Source organism: Primulina eburnea, unplaced genomic scaffold (assembly GCF_022965805.1).
Source record: "Primulina eburnea isolate SZY01 unplaced genomic scaffold, ASM2296580v1 ctg1013_ERROPOS883961, whole genome shotgun sequence".
In the NCBI taxonomy this organism is placed as follows: domain Eukaryota; kingdom Viridiplantae; phylum Streptophyta; class Magnoliopsida; order Lamiales; family Gesneriaceae; genus Primulina; species Primulina eburnea.
Window position 1 is genome coordinate 1 of NW_027330562.1, and position 6,776 is coordinate 6,776.

Consider the following 6,776-nt stretch of genomic DNA (forward strand, 5'->3'; position numbering starts at 1 on the left):
TCGCGATGTTAAATTCTTGAGTTACTTTTGGAAGACTTTATGGGCTAAACTTGGCACAAAATTGTTGTTTTCTACTACTTGTCATCCTCAAACGGATGGACAAACTGAAGTTGTCAATAGAACTTTGGGAACACTTTTGCGTGCTATTCTTAAAAAGAACTTGGATTGACATTTCTGTGGACTTTATTTTGGGGTTGCCTAGGACTAAGAAGGGGAGGGATTCTATTTTTGTTGTTGTGGATAGATTCTCTAAGATGGCACATTTTATAGCTTGTCATAAAACCGATGATGCTTCAAACATTGCGGATTTGTTCTTTAGAGAAGTCGTTACGTTGCATGGCATGCCTAGGACTATTGTTTCTGGTCGCGATGTTAAATTCTTGAGTTACTTTTGGAAGACTTTATGGGCTAAACTTGGCACAAAATTGTTGTTTTCTACTACTTGTCATCCTCAAACGGATGCACAAACTGAAGTTGTCAATAGAACTTTGGGAACACTTTTGCGTGCTATTCTTAAAAAGAACTTGGATTGACATTTCTGTGGACTTTATTTTGGGGTTGCCTAGGACTAAGAAGGGGAGGGATTCTATTTTTGTTGTTGTGGATAGATTCTCTAAGATGGCACATTTTATAGCTTGTCATTAAACCGATGATGCTTCAAACATTGCGGATTTGTTCTTTAGAGAAGTCGTTACGTTGCATGGCATGCCTAGGACTATTGTTTCTGGTCGCGATGTTAAATTCTTGAGTTACTTTTGGAAGACTTTATGGGCTAAACTTGGCACAAAATTGTTGTTTTCTACTACTTGTCATCCTCAAACGGATGGCACAAACTGAAGTTGTCAATAGAACTTTGGGAACACTTTTGCGTGCTATTCTTAAAAAGAACTTGGATTGACATTTCTGTGGACTTTATTTTGGGGTTGCCTAGGACTAAGAAGGGGAGGGATTCTATTTTTGTTGTTGTGGATAGATTCTCTAAGATGGCACATTTTATAGCTTGTCATTAAACCGATGATGCTTCAAACATTGCGGATTTGTTCTTTAGAGAAGTCGTTACGTTGCATGGCATGCCTAGGACTATTGTTTCTGGTCGCGATGTTAAATTCTTGAGTTACTTTTGGAAGACTTTATGGGCTAAACTTGGCACAAAATTGTTGTTTTCTACTACTTGTCATCCTCAAACGGATGGACAAACTGAAGTTGTCAATAGAACTTTGGGAACACTTTTGCGTGCTATTCTTAAAAAGAACTTGGATTGACATTTCTGTGGACTTTATTTTGGGGTTGCCTAGGACTAAGAAGGGGAGGGATTCTATTTTTGTTGTTGTGGATAGATTCTCTAAGATGGCACATTTTATAGCTTGTCATTAAACCGATGATGCTTCAAACATTGCGGATTTGTTCTTTAGAGAAGTCGTTACGTTGCATGGCATGCCTAGGACTATTGTTTCTGGTCGCGATGTTAAATTCTTGAGTTACTTTTGGAAGACTTTATGGGCTAAACTTGGCACAAAATTGTTGTTTTCTACTACTTGTCATCCTCAAACGGATGGACAAACTGAAGTTGTCAATAGAACTTTGGGAACACTTTTGCGTGCTATTCTTAAAAAGAACTTGGATTGACATTTCTGTGGACTTTATTTTGGGGTTGCCTAGGACTAAGAAGGGGAGGGATTCTATTTTTGTTGTTGTGGATAGATTCTCTAAGATGGCACATTTTATAGCTTGTCATTAAACCGATGATGCTTCAAACATTGCGGATTTGTTCTTTAGAGAAGTCGTTACGTTGCATGGCATGCCTAGGACTATTGTTTCTGGTCGCGATGTTAAATTCTTGAGTTACTTTTGGAAGACTTTATGGGCTAAACTTGGCACAAAATTGTTGTTTTCTACTACTTGTCATCCTCAAACGGATGGACAAACTGAAGTTGTCAATAGAACTTTGGGAACACTTTTGCGTGCTATTCTTAAAAAGAACTTGGATTGACATTTCTGTGGACTTTATTTTGGGGTTGCCTAGGACTAAGAAGGGGAGGGATTCTATTTTTGTTGTTGTGGATAGATTCTCTAAGATGGCACATTTTATAGCTTGTCATTAAACCGATGATGCTTCAAACATTGCGGATTTGTTCTTTAGAGAAGTCGTTACGTTGCATGGCATGCCTAGGACTATTGTTTCTGGTCGCGATGTTAAATTCTTGAGTTACTTTTGGAAGACTTTATGGGCTAAACTTGGCACAAAATTGTTGTTTTCTACTACTTGTCATCCTCAAACGGATGGACAAACTGAAGTTGTCAATAGAACTTTGGGAACACTTTTGCGTGCTATTCTTAAAAAGAACTTGGATTGACATTTCTGTGGACTTTATTTTGGGGTTGCCTAGGACTAAGAAGGGGAGGGATTCTATTTTTGTTGTTGTGGATAGATTCTCTAAGATGGCACATTTTATAGCTTGTCATTAAACCGATGATGCTTCAAACATTGCGGATTTGTTCTTTAGAGAAGTCGTTACGTTGCATGGCATGCCTAGGACTATTGTTTCTGGTCGCGATGTTAAATTCTTGAGTTACTTTTGGAAGACTTTATGGGCTAAACTTGGCACAAAATTGTTGTTTTCTACTACTTGTCATCCTCAAACGGATGGACAAACTGAAGTTGTCAATAGAACTTTGGGAACACTTTTGCGTGCTATTCTTAAAAAGAACTTGGATTGACATTTCTATGGACTTTATTTTGGGGTTGCCTAGGACTAAGAAGGGGAGGGATTCTATTTTTGTTGTTGTGGATAGATTCTCTAAGATGGCACATTTTATAGCTTGTCATTAAACCGATGATGCTTCAAACATTGCGGATTTGTTCTTTAGAGAAGTCGTTACGTTGCATGGCATGCCTAGGACTATTGTTTCTGGTCGCGATGTTAAATTCTTGAGTTACTTTTGGAAGACTTTATGGGCTAAACTTGGCACAAAATTGTTGTTTTCTACTACTTGTCATCCTCAAACGGATGGACAAACTGAAGTTGTCAATAGAACTTTGGGAACACTTTTGCGTGCTATTCTTAAAAAGAACTTGGATTGACATTTCTGTGGACTTTATTTTGGGGTTGCCTAGGACTAAGAAGGGGAGGGATTCTATTTTTGTTGTTGTGGATAGATTCTCTAAGATGGCACATTTTATAGCTTGTCATTAAACCGATGATGCTTCAAACATTGCGGATTTGTTCTTTAGAGAAGTCGTTACGTTGCATGGCATGCCTAGGACTATTGTTTCTGGTCGCGATGTTAAATTCTTGAGTTACTTTTGGAAGACTTTATGGGCTAAACTTGGCACAAAATTGTTGTTTTCTACTACTTGTCATCCTCAAACGGATGGACAAACTGAAGTTGTCAATAGAACTTTGGGAACACTTTTGCGTGCTATTCTTAAAAAGAACTTGGATTGACATTTCTGTGGACTTTATTTTGGGGTTGCCTAGGACTAAGAAGGGGAGGGATTCTATTTTTGTTGTTGTGGATAGATTCTCTAAGATGGCACATTTTATAGCTTGTCATTAAACCGATGATGCTTCAAACATTGCGGATTTGTTCTTTAGAGAAGTCGTTACGTTGCATGGCATGCCTAGGACTATTGTTTCTGGTCGCGATGTTAAATTCTTGAGTTACTTTTGGAAGACTTTATGGGCTAAACTTGGCACAAAATTGTTGTTTTCTACTACTTGTCATCCTCAAACGGATGGACAAACTGAAGTTGTCAATAGAACTTTGGGAACACTTTTGCGTGCTATTCTTAAAAAGAACTTGGATTGACATTTCTGTGGACTTTATTTTGGGGTTGCCTAGGACTAAGAAGGGGAGGGATTCTATTTTTGTTGTTGTGGATAGATTCTCTAAGATGGCACATTTTATAGCTTGTCATAAAACCGATGATGCTTCAAACATTGCGGATTTGTTCTTTAGAGAAGTCGTTACGTTGCATGGCATGCCTAGGACTATTGTTTCTGGTCGCGATGTTAAATTCTTGAGTTACTTTTGGAAGACTTTATGGGCTAAACTTGGCACAAAATTGTTGTTTTCTACTACTTGTCATCCTCAAACGGATGCACAAACTGAAGTTGTCAATAGAACTTTGGGAACACTTTTGCGTGCTATTCTTAAAAAGAACTTGGATTGACATTTCTGTGGACTTTATTTTGGGGTTGCCTAGGACTAAGAAGGGGAGGGATTCTATTTTTGTTGTTGTGGATAGATTCTCTAAGATGGCACATTTTATAGCTTGTCATTAAACCGATGATGCTTCAAACATTGCGGATTTGTTCTTTAGAGAAGTCGTTACGTTGCATGGCATGCCTAGGACTATTGTTTCTGGTCGCGATGTTAAATTCTTGAGTTACTTTTGGAAGACTTTATGGGCTAAACTTGGCACAAAATTGTTGTTTTCTACTACTTGTCATCCTCAAACGGATGGACAAACTGAAGTTGTCAATAGAACTTTGGGAACACTTTTGCGTGCTATTCTTAAAAAGAACTTGGATTGACATTTCTATGGACTTTATTTTGGGGTTGCCTAGGACTAAGAAGGGGAGGGATTCTATTTTTGTTGTTGTGGATAGATTCTCTAAGATGGCACATTTTATAGCTTGTCATTAAACCGATGATGCTTCAAACATTGCGGATTTGTTCTTTAGAGAAGTCGTTACGTTGCATGGCATGCCTAGGACTATTGTTTCTGGTCGCGATGTTAAATTCTTGAGTTACTTTTGGAAGACTTTATGGGCTAAACTTGGCACAAAATTGTTGTTTTCTACTACTTGTCATCCTCAAACGGATGGACAAACTGAAGTTGTCAATAGAACTTTGGGAACACTTTTGCGTGCTATTCTTAAAAAGAACTTGGATTGACATTTCTGTGGACTTTATTTTGGGGTTGCCTAGGACTAAGAAGGGGAGGGATTCTATTTTTGTTGTTGTGGATAGATTCTCTAAGATGGCACATTTTATAGCTTGTCATTAAAACCGATGATGCTTCAAACATCGCGGATTTGTTCTTTAGAGAATTCGTACGGTTGCATGGCATGCCTAGGACTATTGTTTTCTGGTCGCGATGTTAAATTCTTGAGATTACTTTGGATACTTTATGGGCTAAACTTGGCACAAATTGTTGTTTTCTACTACTTGTCCATCCTCAAAACGGATGCACAAACTGAAGTTGTCAATAGAACTTTTGGGAACACTTTGCGTGCTATTCTTAAAAGGACTTGGATTGACTATTTTGTGGACTTATTTTGGGGTTGCCTTGGACTAAGAAGGGGAGGGATTCTATTTTTGTTGTTGTGGATAATTCTCTAAGATGGCACATTTTATATCTTGTCATTAAACCGATTATGCTTCAAACATTGTGGATTGTTCTTTAGAGAAGTCGTTACGTTGCATGCATGCCTAGGACTATTGTTTCTGGTCGCGATGTTAAATTCTTGAGTTACTTTTGGAAGACTTATGGGCTAAACTTGGCACAAAATGTTGTTTTCTACTACTTGTCATCCTCAAACGGATGGACAAAATGAAGTTGTCAATAGAACTTTGGGAACACTTTCGCGAGCTATTCTTAAAAAGAACTTGGATTGACATTTCTGTGGACTTTATTTTGGGGTTGCCTAGGACTAAGAAGGGGAGGGATTCTATTTTTGTTGTTGTGGATAGATTCTCTAAGATGGCACATTTTATAGCTTGTCATTAAACCGATGATGCTTCAAACATTGCGGATTTGTTCTTTAGAGAAGTCGTTACGTTGCATGGCATGCCTAGGACTATTGTTTCTGGTCGCGATGTTAAATTCTTGAGTTACTTTTGGAAGACTTTATGGGCTAAACTTGGCACAAAATTGTTGTTTTCTACTACTTGTCATCCTCAAACGGATGCACAAACTGAAGTTGTCAATAGAACTTTGGGAACACTTTTGCGTGCTATTCTTAAAAAGAACTTGGATTGACATTTCTGTGGACTTTATTTTGGGGTTGCCTAGGACTAAGAAGGGGAGGGATTCTATTTTTGTTGTCGTGGATAGATTCTCTAAGATGGCACATTTTATAGCTTGTCATTAAACCGATGATGCTTCAAACATTCGCGGATTTGTTCTTTAGAGAAGTCGTTACGTTGCATGGCATGCCTAGGACTATTGTTTCTGGTCGCGATGTTAAATTCTTGAGTAACTTTTGGAAGACTTTATGGGCTAAACTTGGCACAAAATTGTTGTTTTCTACTACTTGTCATCCTCAAACGGATGGACAAACTGAAGTTGTCAACAGAACTTGGGAACACTTTTGCGTGCTATTCTTAAAAAGAACTTGGATTGACATTTCTATGGACTTTATTTTGGGGTTGTCCTAGGACTAAGAAGGGGAGGGATTCTATTTTTGTTGTTGTGGATAGATTCTCTAAGATGGCACATTTTATAGCTTGTCATTAAACCGATGATGCTTCAAACATTGCGGATTTGTTCTTTAGAGAAGTCGTTACGTTGCATGGCATGCCTAGGACTATTGTTTCTGGTCGCGATGTTAAATTCTTGAGTTACTTTTGGAAGACTTTATGGGCTAAACTTGGCACAAGATTGTTGTTTTCTACTACTTGTCATCCTCAAATGGATGGACAAACTGAAGTTGTCAATAGAACTTTGGGAACACTTTTGCGTGCTATTCTTAAAAAGAACTTGGATTGACATTTCTTTGGACTTTATTTTGGGGTTGCCTAGGACTAAGAAGGGGAGGGATTCTATT